The following is a 21551-nucleotide window of genomic DNA, read 5'->3' as shown; positions in this document are numbered from 1 at the left end:
ACTGGTCTTCCTCCCACTGCCTTACTGGTAGCCATCCCACCCTGCATTACCCTCTTGTCCATGACAACTGCCCTTTTTCGACAATCTCAGTGAGGCTAACCATTTTGCTTCCCAACTCTCCGATGTCTTCTCCATTCCTGACAATCCCCATTTTGATTACTCCCTCTTCCCCACCGCCCTTGAATGCATTGGTACCTGTGTCCCACCACTTGCCCCTATTTTTCAGTACTTGGATCAGTTACCCTCCTCAGACATAAACACTCCCATCACCACACAAGCCGGCCGGAGTGGCCAAGCGGTTCTAGGCGCTACAGTCTGGAACAGCGCGACCGCTATGGTCGCAGGTTCGAATCCTGCCTTGGGTATGGATGTGTGTGATGTCCTTACGTTAGTTAAGTTTAAGTAGTTATAAGTTCTAGGGGACTGATGAACTCAGAAGTTAAGTCCCATAGTGCTCAGAGCCATTTGAACCATTTTTGAATCACCACACAACATCAACCTAGTCCTCCACTCCAAATGCGAAACTGCCCTGGGTCATGACAGTGTCACGTACTGCCCCCACAAAGAATGCCCTCTCCCCTTCCTGGCTGCCCTTGCCACCCTGAACAATGTCCTCCTCTCCACCAGCTTTTAACCTGACCTGTGGAAGATTTCCTGTGTCCTGCTGTTGACAAACCTGACAAACCTCCCTCTAACACCTCTTCCTATCGTCTCACTGTCTCACCTCCATTTCAGTAAGGTGTTTAAGTCCATCCTCTCCTGCCGTATTCATCACCAGTTTAACCAGCACCACCTCCTTACCCTTACCTAGTGTGGCTTCTGGCCCTCCTTCTCAGCTGACAACAAGCTCCTTAACCATACCAATTTTTTACCTCTAACTTAACCCCTGTTGCTCTACTATCTTTGCTTCCCTCGACCTCTAGAACACTTAAAGCCCTGTCTGGCAACCCGGGCTCCTCTTTCAGCTACAGACCTATGCTCTACCCATCAGTTTCGTCTGTCTCATTGTTTCCTTCCTCTCCCAACATCCCTCCTATGTCACTATCTACAATACCTGCTCCTATAGTTTCTATCCCACCACCAACATGCCCCAAGGCTCTGTCCTTTTCCCTCTCCAATATACTACAGATATGCCCAAACCTGCCACACTTGTTCACCTCCTCTGATTTGCTGATGACGCCACCTTCCTGGTCTTTTACCCTACTCTTCAATGGTCCCAACGTACCCTTAAAACCCACCTCAGCCAGTCACTGCCTTGTGCAACCCGTGGCTCCTTTGCATCAACCCTTCCAAGACACAGGCAATCATCATAGGTCATACCACTCACTTCTTCTGGCTCCATGATTTTTACCTCACCATTTATCATCACCCTATCCACATCACTCCTACACTGAAATACCTTGGCTGCACCCTCAATTGCCACCTAACCTGGACTCCCCATCCTTATGATCCAACACAAAGACCACAATAGACTCCGCCTCCTGAAACTCCTGTCCAGCCAGACATGAGGACTGCATCCTTCCACCGTCCTGCACACCTACAAATCCTTGATCCAACCCATCCTTTGTTATGACAGCGTCACTTAGATTTCCACCCCTCTCAGATTCTATAAAGCCTTCCAAATCCTAGAATGTAATGCATCCTGCCTCACCTTCCGTATCCACTTTCCATACCCCTGAAAATCCTCTATGACCTCATCCCCTTCCCACATCTTCTTCTTTTCCTCCAACACATCTGTAACCTCTACATCATCTGCTGACTCGAGGCCCTGCACTCCCTGGTGTCTTCTATCCTGTCTACCCTCATCCAATTGCTGTGCCTTTACTGTTGTGTCCTGCCCTCTCTCCATCTCCACACCCTCCACCTCCTTTCCGAACACAACTTCCAGCACATGCTCTTCCTGGCTGATGATCTTTGCCCCGATCTCTACCCCTCCTACCAACTCTAAACCCACTTTCTCCCCTCCTACTCCTCAGGGCTCCCTCTCCCCTCTTCCTCCCTTCCCCTGAGCAGTTTCCCTCCCTCCTACACCCCACCTCCCTCCCCCTTCTGTGTCTCTTCAGTCCCTCCTGAGTTGCCTTCCATCTCCATCCCTACCCCACTTATCCCCTGCCTCTTGGTGCACCCCCCCAGCCTCCCTTTTTTCTTTTTGTCCCACCCCCTCCAGATCCCCTCCCCCCTACCCTTTCCTCTCCCCTCTTTATCCCTCCTCTCAGGCCCCCCTCCCTCAGCAAGTCCCTCCCAGCAAGTTTTGCTCTTTGTGTGTGCTCCATCACTTCCATTGGTTTTTTAAGTGTCTCTCTTTCTGTGTGTTTTTATATTGTGGCCAACTTATAACTTGTGCATATGACTCGAGTATATTTTAAGTGCTCCATGACTCGCCAGGTGTGTTCTTTTAACTGTAATGTCCCTATATCAGTGTATATTTTAATCTCCATTGTCTCCATTTACTATGTTTTTATGTCCCTCTTTATCTGCCTTTTTTATGTATAGTTATGCCTTTTTATACCAATGTAATGTCACTCAGCTGAAGAGCAGCGGATTGTGCTGCTGCCAGCGCCTCCCCCCTGCCAATATGGGGCAGGGGAATGAAATCCCAATTTAAAAAGAAACCCTCAGGATATTTAGTCAGTGTGAAACAATACACATTAAGGTGACAAAAGACATGGGATACCTCCTAATACCATGTCGGACCTTCTTTTTCCTGGCGCATTGCAGCAGTTCGACTTGTCACTGATTCAACAAATCGTTAAAAGTTCCCTGCAGAAATATTGAGCCATCCTATCTCAGAAGCCGGCCATAATTGCGAAAGTTTTGCCGATGCAGGATGTTATGCATGAATTGACCTCTCAATTATGTCACATAAATGTTCGATGGGATTCACGTCCACCGATCTGGGAGGCCAAATCAATCGCTCGAATTTTATAGAATATTCTTCAAGCGAAGCATGAACAGTTGTGCCACGATGACATGGCGCATTGTCACTCACAAAAATTCCATCGTTGTTTAGCAGCAAATGGTTTCCAATCAGTCGAAAATAAACATTTCCAGTCAATAATCGGTTCAGCTGGACAAGAGAACCCAGTCCACTCTACTTAAACACAGCTCACATAATTATAGAGCCACCACCAGCTTGTACAATACCTTGATGACAACTTGGGCCCAGGTCTTCATGAGGTCTGTGGCAGCATCAGCTCTTACCAATTGAAATCGGGACTCATCCGACCAAGCCACGGTTTTCCAGTCGCCTGGGGTCCACTGATACGATCACAAACACAGGAGAGGCGCTGCCGCCGACGTCGTGCAGTTAGCAAAGGCACTCGCGTCGGTCTTCTGCTGCCATGGCCCATTAATGCCAAATTTCGCGGCACTGTCCTAACGGCTACCTTCATCGTATGTCCCACACTAGTGTCTGCGGTTATTTCACGCATTGTTGGTTGTCTGTTAGCACTAACAACTCTATGCAAAAGCTGCTGCTCTCGGTAGTTAAGTAAAGGCTGTCGGCTATTGAACTGTCCGTGGTGAGAGGTAATGGCTGAAAGTTGGTATTCTCGGCATACTCTTGGCACTGTGAATCTCGGAACATTGCATTCCATAGTGATTTCCGAAATGGAATGTCCCATGCGTCTAGCTTCAACTACCATTCCGCATTCAAAGTCATTCGTCATGTGGCCATAATCATGTCGGAAACCTTTCACACGAATTATCTGAGAACAAATGACAACTCCGCCAATGCTCGCCCTTTTATACTTTGTGTATGCGATACTTTCGCCAACTATATATGGGAATATCGCTATCCCATGACTTTTGTCATCTCAGTGAGTGTTAATGGAAGTTTTAAGTACTGCACAGAGTTTTTTGTTATCTGTTTACGATCATGGGCTTCTTAATGGACGGTATACTCCAACGAATATTTTCTTTGTTGAACGATAAGAATACTTCATATTATCAGCATATCCTCTCAACAGTTGTTGGTAAATATGACAATATAGGTCTGAAATTATCTCCATCAGCAATGTTTCCAGCCTTCGAAGAAAGCATTACGAATGCTGGAAGTAAAGTGTCGACTGATATAAGAATCCACAGATGTAAATTTCATCTGTCACTGAGATGGTGGCGAAAGATACGGACATTGGGACTTGAACATGATTAATTTTCCAGGAATGAAGTTGGAAAGTTTTTGGCTTGTATATTTGACTTGCTAATGCTGGAGCCCTATATAGTTAGTGTCTGTTTTGCTGAAGAATTCATGCCGGCGATGCCTGTGCTTGAAAAACTGCAAATGGTTTGTGACTGCTTGTGGATACTTAGGTATGGTAGATGAAAACAGACTCTTTCATCCACCCACGTTGGTAGAACTAAGTTGTAACAAACAGAGAGCAGCCAACGCTTGAAAAAGTTTCCACAAGAAGTACAGTAGTCAATCCTACTACTGCAGCTCAGATATACGCAAATTTCTTGACGTACTGAAAATCAAGCCGATACCAAAACTGCAATCAGTTCCTCAAAAAATAAGAGCTAGGTAATGTAACTTTTGAGAACATTTCTCTTTATTACTTAAAAATGATCATGAACAGTCACAACCGCAAGAAACTTCTTTTTTATGAGGTTACCGTTTTAAGTCTGTTTTATACCTTCTTCAGACCTCACTCCATGATGGCAGACGGTGGCTGTGAACGGAACAGGCGCCACGACTCCACCAACGCTAACTGCTCAACAAGGTAAGGTCTTTTTCGGCTTTCAGATCCATGATGGAGGAAGTGGCGAACTTGAAACATGAACAAATTATAAGAATGCAGTACGCCAAATTAATTTTCTATCAAATGAAACCTGGACGTACCAGCCAAAATGAAAAATACTGGCAGTTTTAGAAAATGGCATATATTGCATGCTAGTAAGAAAATAAAACTATAAATATATTTAAATTAAAAAATATTAAGTTTGTAGAAATAACTTATAAATACTTTGGGGGTGTGGGGCAATTTGCCCACTCGTGGTGCACCCTGGGTGACACTAAACAAACTGACACAAAAACCAGTAATTCATATTTAGGCATTAGAGACTCATTTTCTTTTGATATCGAGATGCTGGATAATCTGAGCCGTTCTTTCCTTATTACTTGCGACAGGTGCGAAAAATATTTTTACCACATCGACTAGAAGTTTGTACGTAGCTGTCTGTTTTCAACAGGAAGACTGTGTCCCTTCCCTGACCTCCGAAGGCATGGTTCTTGTAGCCCAGGCTGACCTTTAAGGTTCGGGGAGGCATGGGTCCTATTTTTCTGACCATGGGAGATAGGGTCCTGCTCCTCAGGTGGACCCTTAAGGATCCAGGAGGCCTGGGTCTTATTTTTCTGATCACAGGAGGCGTGAATTCTGCCCTCCAGACGGACCCTTAAGTGTCAGGGAGGCATGGGTTCTATTTTTCTGCCAGCCAGAGGCCTGAATCCTTCGCTCCAGGCAGATGCTTCAGGGTCTGGCAGGCATGGATCGTATTTTTCTGACTGATCAGTAGCTGACTGTAGATGTGTAGTAGGCATCGACACGTCGGGATTTCACCTGCTTTCAAATGGTGAAAGGTGTGGATTGCACCGACGACACAGTGAAGTGTTTATCCGTATTATGTGGAGAGTGCAGTTCAGGCCAGAGAGCTGCTTCTGTGGTGTTTAGTGTGTGGTTTTCGTACCACATCTTAGTCCCACTCATTCATGGTACCGTGAAATTCAATTCGGATGGATATTTCTACTTTCTTGGTGGACAGAACTGCTGTTATTCCTTCTGCATCTTCATGAAGAGTATGCTGTGGACCCTCCCACGTTTCAAGACGTCTACAGCCATGTTGGAGAAGGCCTGCACGTATACTTCCAGATTTGACAAACAGTCAATCACTGTATTGCAGACAAAAAAAAAAAAAAGATGCACCACGAAGGAATTACCCAAATGGTATGGAAATTGGCAGGTGTGATGTACTTGTACACACAAACAAATGGTCAGAATTTCAGAAATGTTGGATGATTTATTCAAGAGAAAGAGCTTTGCGAATTGAGCCAGTCAATAACACGTTAGTCCATCTCTGGCCCTTATGCAAGCAGTCATGCGGCTTGGCACTGACTGACACAGTTGTTTAGTATTCTCCTGAGGGATATAGTGCCATACTACGTCCAATTGGCGCGATAAATCGTCAAAATCCCGAGATGGTTGCTTACAATGCTCCAGGCATTCTCAGTTGAGGAGGGATCCGGTGACCTTGCTGGTCGAGGTAGGGTTTGGCAGGCACGAAGACAAGCATAAGAAACTCTCGCCATATGTGGCAGCCTTTATCTTGTTGAAATGTAAGCTCAAGATGGTTTTCCGTGGAGGATGTGCTGTAAGTGTGCCGTGGATGACTACCAAAGGGATCCTGCTGTGAAAGGAAATGGCACCCCGGACCATCACTCCTGGTTGTAGGGCCATATGGCGGGTGACAACCAGGTTGGTACCCAATTGCCGTCCTGGGCGTCTCCGACACGTCTTCAGTCTGGAATCTCATTGACTGGAGTACAATTGTTTTCAGTGATGAATCCCCCTTCGAACTGAGTCCCGATGACCAGAGACTGTGGTCATGTGTATGTGAGTTGCGTTTGAGTGAATGTGTGTGTGTGTGTGTGTGTGTGTGTGTGTGTTTATTTTGGACAAAGGCCTTGTTGGCAGAAAGCTCGCTTTCCGACGGTCTCTCTGTTGTGCCTATCTGCGACTCATAATCTCCGCTATATGCTTAGTAGCAGCTTTCCTTTTCGTAACAATATAAAGATATAACACACATCAATATCTTCTAACAAATTTTTCACATAAGTAGAACAGGAATTTACTAAATGGAGTCTTAAGTGTGCTGGTATACTGATACTTTCGACCTTTCATCCGATTCTTACATAGGACTATTGGTTAAACAGCGATATTTGTTTTGGATTTGCTTTCGTATTTAGAAAATTTCCTAGTTATCTTCATATGTGTTATATCACAAATTTCCTGGATGTAACCTGCTCTCACATGACACAAAACTTTTTTCTGAAAATTGTAGCTCTCGCAATTTCTCTCTAGACAAAAATTTTACGTACATTAACATTTGTTATTGTTCTCTCCACGAACCACATGAGCTCCATGCACTTAACGACTGAACTATGTTGCTGCCTCAGGAAGTGAGTATTACCACTGTCACTCTAGACAAAAACAATGCAACGACATCTACAAATCGTACGCACACCTGAGGTCTGCTAAAGCACCCACCAAGACTTCTCACTACAACAAACGGCCAGACAAGTGCCACTGCCACGAAGACGTCTGCCTCAGCTCAGGCTGCTGCTTTTATTATTGTGGCCAGTTACATGATTCCTGTGACATCTGACAAGCCTAAGTTATATGACTAAAATTAGATACCGTGTAAATTAACAATGAACAGTTCAGTGACCGGGTTGTTCTAATCAGAATCGACAGCAGACCAACACCGACAACGATAGTTCAGGTATACATGCCGACGTCGCAGGCTGAAGATGAACAGATAGAGAAAGTGTATGAGGATATTGAAAGGGTAATGCAGTATGTAAAGGGGGACGAAAATCTAATAGTCATAGGCGTCTGGAATGCAGTTGTAGGGGAAGGAGTAGAAGAAAAGGTTACAGGAGAATATGGGCTTGGGACAAGGAATGAAAGAGGAGAAAGACTAATTGAGTTCTGTAACAAGTTTCAGCTAGTAATAGCGAATACCCTGTTCAAGAATCACAAGAGGAGGAGGTATACTTGGAATAGGCCGGGAGATACGGGAAGATTTCAATTAGATTACATCATGGTCAGACAGAGATTCCTAAATCAGATACTCGATTGTAAGGCGTACCCAGGAGCAGATATAGACTCAGATCACAATATAGTAGTGATGAAGAGTAGGCTGAAATTCAAGACATTAGTCAGGAAGAATCAATACGCAAAGAAGTGGGATACGGAAGTACTAAGGAATGACGAAATACGTTTGAAGGTCTCTAACGCTATAGATACAGCAATAAGGAATAGCGCAGTAGGCAGTACAGTTGAAGAGGAATGGACATCTCTAAAAAGGGCCATCGCAGAAGTTGGGAAGGAAATCATAGGTACAAAGAAGGTAGCTGCGAAGAAACCATGTGTAACAGAAGAAATACTTCAGTTGATTGATGAAAGGAGGAAGTACAAACATGTTCCAGGAAAATCAGGAATACAGAAATACAAGTCGCTGAGGAATGAAATAAATAGGAAGTGCAGGGAAGCTAAGACGAAATGGCTGCAGGAAAAATGTGAAGACATCGAAAAAGATATGATTGTCGGAAGGACAGACTCAGCATACAAAAAAGTCAAAGCAACCTTTGGTGACATTAAAAGCAACGGTAGTAACATTAAGAGTCCAACGGGAATTCCACTGTTAAATGCAGAGGAGAGAGCAGATAGGTGGAAAGAATACATTGAAAGCTTCTATGAGGGTGAAGGTTTGTCTGATGTGATAGAAGAAGAAACAGGAGTCGATTTAGAAGAGATAGGGGATCCAGTATTAGAATCGGAATTTAAAAGAGCTTTGGAGGACTTACGGTCAAATAAGGCAGAAGGGATAGATAACATTCCATCAGAATTTCTAAAACCATTGGGGGAAGTGGCAACAAAACGACTATTCACGTTGATGTGTAGAATATATGAGTCTGGCGATATACCATCTGACTTTCGGAAAAGCATCATCCACACAATTCCGAAGACGGCAAGAGCTGACAAGTGCGAGAATTATCGCACAATCAGCTTAACAGCTCATGCATCGAAGCTGCTTACAAGAATAATATACAGAAGAATGGAAAAGAAAATTGAGAATGCGCTAGGTGACGATCAGTTTGGCTTTAGGAAAAGTAAAGGGACGAGAGAGGCAATTCTGACGTTACGGCTAATAATGGAAGCAAGGCTAAAGAAAAATCAAGAGACTTTCATAGGATTTGTCGACTTGGAAGAAGCGTTCGACAATATAAAATGGTGCAAGCTGTTCGAGATTCTGAAAAAAGTAGGGGTAAGCTATAGGGAGAGACGGGTCATATACAATATGTACAACAACCAAGGGGGAATAATAAGAGTGGACGATCAAGAACGAAGTGCTCGTATTAAGAAGGGTGTAAGACAAGGCTGTAGCCTTTCGCCCCTACTCTTCAATCTGTACATCGAGGAAGCAATGATGGAAATAAAAGAAAGGTTCAGGAGTGGAATTAAAATACAAGGTGAAAGGATATCAATGATACGATTCGCTGATCACATTGCTATCCTGAGTGAAAGTGAAGAAGAATTAAATGATCTGCTGAACGGAATGAACAGTCTAATGAGTACACAGTATGGTTTGAGAGTAAATCGGAGAAAGACGAAGGTAATGAGAAGTAGTAGAAATGAGAACAACGAGAAACTTAACATCAAGATTGATGTTCACGAAATCAATGAAGTTAAGGAATTCTGCTGCCTAGGCAGTAAAATAACCAATGACGGACGGAGCAAGGAGGACATCAAAAGCAGACTCGCTATGGCAAAAAAGGCATTTCTGGCCAAGAGAAGTCTACTAATATCAAATACCGGCCTTAATTTGAGGAAGAAATTTCTGAGGATGTACGTCTGGAGCACAGCATTGTATGGTAGTGAAACATGGACTGTGGGAAAACCGGAACAGAAGAGAATCGAAGCATTTGAGATGTGGTGCTATAGACGAATGTTGAAAATTAGGTGGACTGATAAGGTAAGGAATGAGGAGGTTCTATGCAGAATCGGAGAGGAAAGGAATATGTGGAAAACACTGATAAGGAGAAGGGACAGGATGATAGGACATCTGCTAAGACATGAGGGAATGACTTCATGGTACTAGAGGGAGTTGTAGAGGGCAAAAACTGTAGAGGAAGACAGAGATTGGAATACGTCAAGCAAATAATTGAGGACGTAGGTTGCAAATGCTACTCTGAGATGAAGAGGTTAGCACAGGAAAGGGGCGCATCAAACCAGTCAGTAGACTGATGACAAAAAAAAAAAATTAAAGTAGTTGATGGCTAATAATACATATGCTTCAGTGCATCCAAATGATAATGAGTATCTCTAACAGATTGATGGTTCTTGTCACATTCAAATTCAAATAATTATGAGAAATCCTCAAACCTACTCTCTCTCTCTCTCTCTCTCTCTCTCTCTCTCTCTCTCTCTCCCCCTCCCCCTACCTCCCTCTTTCTTTTCGCGCACACACACACACACACACACACACACACACACACACACAGACATACACACACACACCCACGCGCGCGAGCACACGCACGCACCTCTCTGAGAAATTCAAAACAATCGCCAATGACATCTTCAACTGTTCCAGTGTCTGCCATCTTGTTTTCACACCTTCTACTGTTCCACGGTCCGCCATCTTGTTATTACTGCCGGTAAACTGTGACAGTGACAATGGCAGTGACAACTCAATATATAGAACATGACAATGAAGAAGATGACGAGAAAGAAAGCGTAAGAGAAACATAATATAAATAGATACACATACACATACACCGTTCACATGAATTATCAATCTTAGACATAGCCATAACAGTTTAGAAATCGTTATTTTTGCGTAAATGTTTTGCCTACATTAAGTTGTACATAGTTGCAGGTGACAAACCGTAAAGAAAAACAGTCACTGCAAAAACGTAATACAGCAGGAAACCACACCATGTGGTAAGAAGGTATGAATACACAATTTTATGTGCTCTTCAAAAACCTGTGTAGGTGACTTGCCTACAACAAATAATTGCATAGCCGCCCGGTATAATGAGTTAACGAAAAAATATTTACTTGCAAAAACTCACAATGAGAAGAAACTAAAAAAACAACAGAGAAGTAACAAAAACTAGGAGACTCTATAGTCTTACGGAAAAGATAAAAAACAACACATGACCAAAAAAAAAACTCTAGTGCACTTTTGATATCAGTTTGCACCAGGCATGAAAACATGAAAAATATCACTGCCACACAGCCCCCCCCCCCCCTTAAAGTGCGGAGCCCCAGGGATATCTTGATACTTGAATTTTATTCGAAGTCCAGCTCTGGTGTGCGTAGGGTGTCTCGGCGGCGGTGACGTTGTTGTTTGTGGTGGTGATTCACCTGTCTCGGACGATGTACTGAGCGGTGTTTCGGTATGCTCTGCGTTCATCATGTGTTGATGCACAGGCGTGGTATCAGAGGTCGGAGATGGTAAAACCCATGCTGCTTGACACGTTCAATCGATACCTTTGTCGGGACACCATTGTACATTATGTCCACGGTATGCTTATTTCTACTCAGCACTTGAAATGGGTCCGTATATGGTGGTTGAAAGGCGATTTGACTGAGTCTGTTCGCAACATTACGTGAGAGCAATTGTATAAGTCTTTGTGTACAAACACCTTACGGTTGCCATGGTGAGAAGGTGGCGGACAATGTATATTTGTGCAGTGACGTTTTAGCTGCTGCACCCAGTGTGTAAGGCCCTCTGATCCAGGTAGTGAGGTTGGTACTAAATAATCTGCAAGAATCCGTAGCGGCTCGCCGTAAACCATCTCTGCAACTGATGCACCAATATCGGGTTTGTGAGCTGTCCGCAGGCCTAACAACACTAATGGTAATGCTTCCGTCCATCTCTCTTGATGACACATCACTGCTGCTTTGAGTGTTCTGTGCCATCGTTCGACCATACCATTACTGGCAGGGTGATAGGTAGTCGTGTGGTGGCGTTGGAAACCACACATTTTGGATAGCTCGAGGAACAACGTAAATTCGAACTGACGTCCTTGGTCAGTTGTGGCATGAAGGGGGCATCCAAAACGGGCAACCCACGTACACAGAAACGTCTTAGCAGTAATTTCGGCTGAAATATCGACTATTGGAGTTGCTTCTGCCCATCTTGTGCACCTATTTATGGCCGTAAACAAATATTTGTAACCCTCTGACTGTGGGACAGGTCCAACCAGGTCCATGTGAACGTGTGCGAATCTAGCAGAGGTACCTTGCAAATCTCCAATATCAGCACGCACATGTCGTCCTACTTTACTTTGTTGACAAGGTATGCAGGAACGTACCCAAAGGCGCGCGTCTCTTTTCATAGAAGGCCACACATAGCGGTCTGTCAGCAGCTTGATTGTAGCGTTGACTCCTGGGTGCGATAGTGTGTGGACAATGTCGAATGCCGTCTTGCGCAATATTTCTGAAATGAATGGTCTTGGTCTGCCCTGAGAAAAGTCGCACCACAGCTTCCGCTTGGAGTTAGGCACCAGAATTTGCTCGAACTTCAGACCTGTAGACGGGTCGTTTAACAGCTGTCGTAGCTCTGCATCCTCGGTCTGTTCCAGTGCAAGTTTATCATAGTCTATAATTTCTGAAATCCCGCAAATACGTGAAAAATAGTCAGCCACTAAATTTTCTGCGCCTCTTAAATGGCGTATATCTGTCGTGAACTGACTTATGAACACAATATAACGGAACTGTCTTGGTGAGCACTTATCACTGGTGTTTTTAAAAGCCGATGTTATGGGTTTGTGGTCTGTAAACACAGTCACTGGTCTAGCCTCTATTTGTGGTCGGAAGTATAGAATTGCTTCGTAGATCGCGAATAATTCTCTGTCATACGCGCTCCACTCCAGATCAGAAGGTTGCGTGTTCAGATCACGTCGGGGTCACCAATTATGTAGGCGACTTGCCTACAACAAATAATTGCATAGCCGTCCGGTATAATAAGTGAACGAAAAAACATTTATTCGCAAAAACTCACAATGAGAAGAAACTAAAAAAACAACAGAGAAGTAACAAGAACTAGGAGACTGTATAGTCTTACGGCAAAGATAAAAAACAGCACATGACAAAAAAAAATCTCTCACGCACTTTTGATATCACTTTGCACCAGACATGAAAAATATCACTGCCACACCTGTAATAACGATTTAGAAACTAATATTTATATGTATTTAAACAGTAAAGAACATTCCTTGTGTTCAACAGCCATAATAATAGAAAAAAAAACCACTGATGATGCTGCAACTGCAGTGAAACATGTCTGGGACAAAAAATAAAATAGTGTTTTGCTAAAGGCGGACCCCACTCAAAACATATGTTATAGTTCATACATACTTCAGAGCCTTCACACGAATCTCTGTTTTGAGTACTGTATTATGACGGTCGCATTCTTATGCGGAGAATCTGCGGAGAACGAACCTTACCAGACTGCCTCCATCATCACCTTATGGGCATAGAACCTTGGGTAATGGTATCACTTGTGCTTCGTATATCCGGTTATTTGGTCAGAAGTACATTTTGTCACATGTTCAGGGCCGATGGCTACACCTTATTTTCCCAAGTCTTCGTGACATTATCTTTCAATAAGGTAACACAAGAGAGCGTGTCTTACTGTCTCGATCCACCTCAATACATTGGATGTTCGACTCTTATCCAGCCAGCGTGTTTTCCGGATCTCTGCCCATTAGAAACATCTGTCCATGGCTTGTCGGGAGACAGGGTCACCAACAATTGTGAATTCCCAGACAGAGCCGGAAAAGCAAGGGGCGACTTACACGTATCCATCAACCAAGTTCAGTTCAACACGAAGTTCAGTCGTGTTACAACCGTTGCTGCTCCCAGAGGTGTAAGCTCAGTGAACTAATTTTTACACCCCCAAATTGGCTACAAATTTAGTCATGTATTCTTCCTGCTACACTCTATGCACATATCTGTTAGATGACGATCACTTTGACTTTAGGGAATCTAAAGATGCCAGGGAGACAGTTCCAACGTAGAGGTTGATAATGAAAGCATGACTGAAGAAAACTCAAGATATGTTCTTAGTATCTGTCGATCTGGAAAGAGAAACTGACAATGTAAAATGGTGCAAGATGTTCGAAATTCCGAGAAAAATAGGGATAAGCTATAGGAGAAGATGGGCAATATACAGTATGTACAATAACCAAGAGGGAAACATCAGAGTGGAAGACCAAGAACGAAGTGCTCGGATTAAAATCGGTATAAGACAGGTACGTAGTCTTTCACTCCTGCTGCTCAATCTGTACACTGAACAAGCAACGACGAAAGTGAAATAAATGTCCAAGAGTGGGACTAAAATTAAAGGTGAAAGGATATCAATGATACGATTCTCTGATGACGTTGCTATCCGCAATGAATGTGTCTGTTGAATGGAATAAACTGTCTAATGAGTACAATATGTGGTTTGAAAGTAAACCGATGAAAGACAAAAGTAAGGAGAAATAGCAGAAATGGAAACAAAGATAAACTTAACATCAGGATTGGTGATCATGAAATAGACGAAGTTAAGGAATTCTGCTACCTTTCCAGCAGATTAACCCGTGACAGATGAAGCAAGGAGGACATGAAAAGCCGACCAGCACTAGCTTGCAGCACAGCATTGTATGGCAGTGAAACGTGAATTGTAGGAAAACCGAAACAGAAGAGAATGAAAACATTTGAGATGTGGCGCAATAGACGAATGTTGAAAATTACGATCACTGATAAGGCAGCAATGAGGAAGTTGTCCACAGAATCGGCGAGGAAACGAATATATGGGTAACGTTTGCAAGAAGTAGGGACAGGATGATAGGGTATCTGTTAAAACATCAGGGAATAACTTTCACAGTATTAGAAGGAGCTGTAGAGGGTAAAAATTGTAGAGGAAGACAGAGATTGGAATACATCCAACAAATAACTGAAGACATAGGTTGCAGATACTGCTCGGAGATGAAAAGGCTGGCACAGGATAGGACTAATTAAAAAAAGAAAATCGTTATTTGCAATCCCTCCTGGCATTGGAATTTTATTGGCCTGCAGTGTAAGCATTTGTGGTGTCTTACATAACTTGGAAATCAATTGGGACATTCCACTGAATTTTTATATAGATTGTGTGTTAAGTCTTAAAATATCGCTTATATTACAGCAATGTAAAATTGTCGCTGTGTATATTCCGGTGTAGCTCCTAAAGACGGCGGTGAGAAGTTCAACGACCCTCAGAGGAAAGGCGAGAGAAGCCCCAGACAAACGCAGACACCTGAATGCCCGCGGTGGAGTTCCTTGACCCGCAGCAGGGGCATGTGTTAACACTGGCGGGGCTCGGCCGTCGGATGCGCGGCATACCTGCCCCAGACAGACACCAGCAGCGGCCGCAGACAGCCGCCTCCGATCGCAGCGAGGTCACTGACCTCTTCCCCTGCTACCGCCGTCGCTCCAGGACTCCAGGCTAGGGAAGATATTGGTCGAACGTTTATCCAGTGTAGGTGCATCAACTATGGCTTCAGAAACAACTTTATTTCTAGAGACTGCAACAATGTTCGATAGTTGCTGGTGGAAAAATTCTCTTCTAAATAGCATACTTTGTTGCAGTAATCTGAAAGGAGTTACATTGACTTCTAGAGCGTACTGCTACATGATCATAGTACGAGTTCACCCAGTATCTGTCCAGATATGTGACTGGAGTCAGAACTCCCTAGCAAATAGAACGTCTTATTCTTAATGGGACGAAAGCGACAAATGTAAAACCACTTTCAGAAATACATCAAGGGAATGTTACTGGGCCCTTATTGTCCACAATATACACGAATGGTTTAGTCCATAATGTCGGAAGCTCCATGAGGCTGTTCGCATACGATTCTGCTGTGTATGGGACGTCGCAATTCGAGGAGAGTGCGGCGAAACGCAAAACACCTGCGGAGGATCGATGACTGATCCTGTACGTAAAGAAATGTAAAATACTGCGCATATAGGCGGAGGAATCCATTGCTGTTCTGTTACGCTGTTGTCGGTAAAACAGCAGTAACAGTAACAGTTGTAGGACACACTGGAGTAACCGTCCGAGCGACCTATAACGAAACGACCATATAAAACTAATTGTACGAAAAGCAGATACCAGACTCAGATTCGTTGGGGGCGTATTATATAAACGTACATTTCTTGACAATTTATTGTTAAGGAACAGAGATGCTGTTGGACAGGAATTATCACAGGCGCCGGCCGAAATGGCCGAACGGTCTAGGCACTTCAGTCTGGAACCACGTGACCGCTACGGTCGCAGGTTCGAATCCTGCCTCGGGCATGGATGTGTGTGATGTCCTTAGGTTAGTTAGGTTTAAGTAGTTCTAAGTTCTAGGGGACTGATGACCTCAGATGTTAAGTCCCGTAGTGCTCAGAGCCATTTGAACCATTTATCACAGGCAGCGATGGACGTCATGGAAAACAGTGCATACATGATAGAGGTGGAGTGGCATATTTATTATTAAAAATGGTACAGATATCATCACATGCGAAAGCAGGAGAACAGATACAGATAATTTTCATGTTTGACACAGGTCAGACTCCGAGTATGAAGGTGTGTATCTGAGTTTTAGTAGGGAATGTGCCCTCCTCGAGCACTAATACACATTTCGCTCACATTATTCATGCTGGCTACCAAACTGTGGGGGAAGCCCTTGGGGAATATTGTCCCACTCCTCTCTCGAGGCGGTTCTCAGTTCTTGCACGGTTCGGGGAGTGGTTGCTCTTTCAGAAACACGTCTACCTATGGTATCCCAGTCATGCTCTATAAGGTTTAGGACCGGGAATGCGCAGGCCATTCCACACGTTGAATATCTTCATTTTCCATTGTGTCTGACACCTCAGCCGTCATGTGTGGGTGGGTATTGTCGTCCATAAACAGAAAGTTGAGATCTACCGCACCCCTAAACAGGCGGACATGATCCAGAAAAGTCTCCCTGCAATACTCGTGTGCAGTAGTGGTACCTCGCACAAAGATATTCAGTGGTGTTCGACTATAGTTCGTAATACCTGTCAGCATCATAACGCTAGACCATACCGAAGATGTAAGTGAACATTCTGTGGTGTGTAACGTCTTCCTCTATCTCGCACCACAGCAACTGATGGGCGGAAACTCTAGCCTCAGCGAAGCGGGATTCGTCCGAGGACATCACTCTGGACCACTGTTGCTGATACCAACCAACATGCTCCCTACACCGACGAACTACTTCTCGAAGATGGCGTGATGGAAGTGAGCTGCATTTAATGTGCCGAGTGTACAAATCAATCTGATTTAATGACTCCAAAATGGTTCTGGCAGGCAGGCGAGTACCGGTAGCGGTTGCAAGGTTGCAGCGATCTGCCTAGGAGAGAGATGTTAATTTCTTTTCTCCACCAGACCTGACTATCGAGCCTCTTGCGTTGTGGTGGTCTCGTCAACGAACACCGGCATGCCTCCGCAAGGAATTTCCACTTTCAGCTGCCTTTTTATCACGAGAGGACACTTTTGTACACACCTGTTACTGTGGCCACAGAAGTGACACTTCGATCGGCTTGGGGTAGACCAACTGCTCGTCCACGATCGTAAGCACTCAGAGACGTCTTGCAGACATGTTACGGTACCAAGCGGAATGTCGCACTAATCGGTTCCACAGCAACTTTCGTCAAACACCATACTGCATGAACTGTCAAATGTGCTCAGAGCGTTCGTGAACGGACTTCACTGCAGTTAACACATCCTACACTCTACATTTCCCTTTTACAATTATTGGTCGGATGTTCCATAGCAACAGTTAGCTGTTCCGTGGCAGATGACAGTTGCTCCTAAAAAAGTGTCAGTTGTTTCTTAGCACTTGTTAAGCAGCGTAATTCATCCAAGGAAATAAGTGGTTTACAAAGTATTTGCTCGACCGATTCTTAAATATTGCTTATCAGCTCTCTATTCTTACCAGCTTGGATTAATAGAAGAGATAGAGAAGATACAACGGCGAGCGGCGCGATTCGTCACGGGATCATTTAGTAAGGTTGGTTGGTTGGTTTAAAGGAGGGGGGAAGGGGCCAAACAGCTAGGTCATCGGTCCCCATTTAGTACGAACGAGAGAATTACAGCGATGCTTAACAAACTCTGGTGGCAAACGCTGCAAGAGAGGCGTTGTGTATCACGGAGAGGTTTAATGTTGAAATATCGAGAGCGCACCTTCAAAGAAGAGACTGACCTTCCTCCCTCGAACAAATGTCTCACCACATAACCACGGCCAGAAATATCCGAGATTTATCGACACTCGTTTTTCCCATGCACGAACTAGAATAGAGAAGGGGAGAATGGTAGTTCTTTTAAACTTCTACAGTTGTGGAACTCTGTAAGCTGGACACATACATCATGACCAAAACAATAAAATACACACCGTTATTTTACTTCATTTGTCACGGGAAACTACGGAAATCAGTCTTTAGGCTGTCCAGATTGGAAGAAATAGTAACAGTGATATTGATGTGATAAGCGAGCGCTACAGTCTGTAACCATGCGACCGCTACGATTGCAGGTTCGAATCCTGCCTCGGGCATGGATGTCTGTGATGTCCTTAGGTTAGTTAGGTTTAATTAGTTCTAAGTTCTAGGCGAATGATGACGTCAGAAGTTAAGTCGCATAGTGCTCAGAGCCATTTGATAAGCGAGCAGTCAGTGCTGTGTGATGGCTCCAAGACTTACACCGAAGTATTATTAGCGCGTCACGATAGCAGATCTGCTCCAGACGAACCACAGCGTCACCACCGCTGTCGCTGGAAACAAGGGTGTTATCTTAAGAGGGTTATAGCATACTAAAGTTAGGGTACATTCTAATTTTTTTCTTCAAAAAATACTAGAGATAAGTCAAGGCAATTTATTCTGTGAAGAAATACGCATACAGGAAACGAGGAAGACAGATCCTTGGATAACTAACTGATTTGGAAATGTCGTAATTAACAATTAACATTTAAACTTGCAGCAATGTTGGTTTTCATGGTTTCCTTGATAAGTCAACACGTAATAAACGTTTCGCTTTGATTCAAATTGGATTTTATAATTAGAATGCATAGATAGAACACTCAGTAGGATTGTCAAGTCGTCCCTTGTTTTCTAATAAATTGAATTCTTATTCGCATTTTGTACCATTTTTATCTCAATTAGAACTCCATAACTCAAAAAGATTTCAATCCAGCAATAATTCTAGAGTATGTAGTAGACCATCATAAAATGATTCATGCATTAAATAAAACCTTACTAGGGAAACTACTTCATAAATATCCGAATTGAGAAATCATATCGGAAATTAGAAAAATTTTTTACTGTATCTTAGAATGATTTCCGTGAATTGAATTTGCCAAGGTGAATTGTATACTCCTTGTTATTCTTGCTTCCTTTCTCCATTTTATAGTTTCAGTCTCTTTTCTTGCCTGCTTGAAGGATCATTAGTTTTTGTTTTTAAGAGTTTATTCACCATATGTCTTCATTCTTCAAACACTTTATAATATTTTGCCCCTTAGGTATTTTAAGTTTCCCATTGACATTTAATCTGTCACCCATTCCATCATTAAAGGTAATCACAGCATCAAAAGTCCCCAATTTGCACTATTCTTTTTCCAAAAAAGCCAGTCTTTGAACATAGTTTCCAAAATGTGGAATGAAATAACTTATTAGCATTTTGAGTGAATCCAACCACACATCATTTCATTTCGTTAGACGTTAAATGTATGTCACAAGACATATTTGCACGATTTGCTGCTTATTTCGTAGGACTAAAATAGATTTTATTTTTTTCATCGACGACTTCATGTGTGGTTACGGTTATTAGCATCCCGCTGCAAATTACTATGTCCGTAGCGCTGAAAGCATACCTTTTTGTGTTTTATAAGATGCTTTGAGATTTCCTATTTCTAAATTTAAAAAAAACTGTCATCTAGGAAATTGCACTTAAATAGCTACAGAAAATAATATGAGCTCAATACCCAATAACACAATTCAACAACAAACAGTTCTAAGGTGAACAATTGAAGGACCGAACTATCCTATCGAGTATGAGAAACATAAAGTGGTGTTCCGTGACACAGAATTACGAGAAATACATGTCATAGTAAAATTGAAGGTCATAATATTAACAATCAGGAACTAATGGATCAAGCGGACATGGAATGTTCAACATTACACGAATACAAAAATATATGTTTCTCTACATCTCAACAACCAATAAAAACTTTGCGCTGAAATCCTCACGTGTATAAATCTACAGGAGTGAGGAATTTTGTAGGGAAAACTTTGAAAACCACTTGGTTTGAGGAAAGGTGGATGCTTTAAGGGGTGATAGTATTAGTGATTCTGAACAAAAGATTTCATATGGACGTATGCCCTATTCCGAATGTTTTCCGAGGTAGAATACATTTAATATCACTTTTGTACGTTTTTCTTGAGTAACTCGTAAACCGCACCCTCTATTAAATTTCCTATTCCTATTCGTTTTTTTCTCTTGAACTAATTGGTTTGTGCGAAGAGAGCGCGAGAATTTTGACAAACTCGCTGGACGCGCATGCGCTGTAGCTTACGTAGCTTTTGTAGGCCAGTTTGAGGTAGCATATTGAGGAAGCAAGTTGAGACGAACTGTTTGGTACGGGACACTTGTGGTCTGTCAAGTGGGTAAACCACCTCAAATTTGCCTACAAAAACTACGTAAGCTACAGAGCATGCGCGTCGAGCGCCGGCCGGTGTGGCCTAGCGGGTCTAGGCGCTTCAGTCTGGCACCGCGCGACCGCTACGGTCGCAGGTTCGAATCCTGCCTCGGGCATGGATGTCTGTGATGTTCTTAGGTTAGTTAGGTTTAAGTAGTTCTAAGTTCTAGGGGACTGATGACCTCAGATGTTAAGTCCCATAGTGCTCAGAGCCATTTTGAAGAGAAATGTAGCTCATAGCTTTCATTCTGCCAGTGTCGTTCATGTCTACCGAGTGCTGATTAGTTTGAAAAATAAATGGCTTTCTCAAACCAATATAAACTAGATATGCTAGTATGCAGATGGAACACCAAGAGTTGAGTTGTACGCCCTAAGGTATGCCGACGAACATTACGAATGAAAGTTCAGCGAATGTGCAAAACAGCTGCTATGATGAGAATGAGAAACATCTTATTACAACAAGGCGATTGTATTGCATGTAGTGTCATTGTTTAGACAGAAACAAAATATCGCCGTCACCATATCCAGCAGAAGGGATAGATGAATGGTATTATAAAGTACAACGAAAAAGCGAAGATATATATGTTCGACTTTTTCATGGTATCGTTTCCCCTGACTGGGTTTGAATGGGCAACGACCATTGCTGCTACATTGGAGATAGAAAAAATCTCGCGAATTTGGTCACAGAATATCTGCCAGAACTTATTCCGACAGTGAATGCCTCGATGTTCTATGGGTTAAAATGGCTCTAAGCACTATGGGACTTAACATCTGAGGGCATCAGTCCCCTAGACTTAGAACTACTTAAATCTAACTAACCTAAGGACATCACACACATCTATGTCCGAGGCAGGATTCGAACCTGCGACCGTAGCAGCAGCGCGGTTCCAGACTGAAGCGCCTAGAACCGCTCGGCCACAGCGGCCGGCCGCTCTATGGGTGTTGCAATTACAAACACTGCTACTATTTCGGAAGAGCACGATGCGCAAACCATAGAGAGAGAGAGAGGCATGGGGCAGATATACTTTCATAAGAAGTATCCGGA

This window comes from Schistocerca cancellata, chromosome 1 (genome assembly GCF_023864275.1).
Source record: "Schistocerca cancellata isolate TAMUIC-IGC-003103 chromosome 1, iqSchCanc2.1, whole genome shotgun sequence".
NCBI classification, from domain to species: Eukaryota; Metazoa; Arthropoda; class Insecta; order Orthoptera; family Acrididae; genus Schistocerca; species Schistocerca cancellata.
The sequence above is the reverse complement of the archived record's forward strand: the minus strand, read 5'-3'. Positions refer to the sequence as shown.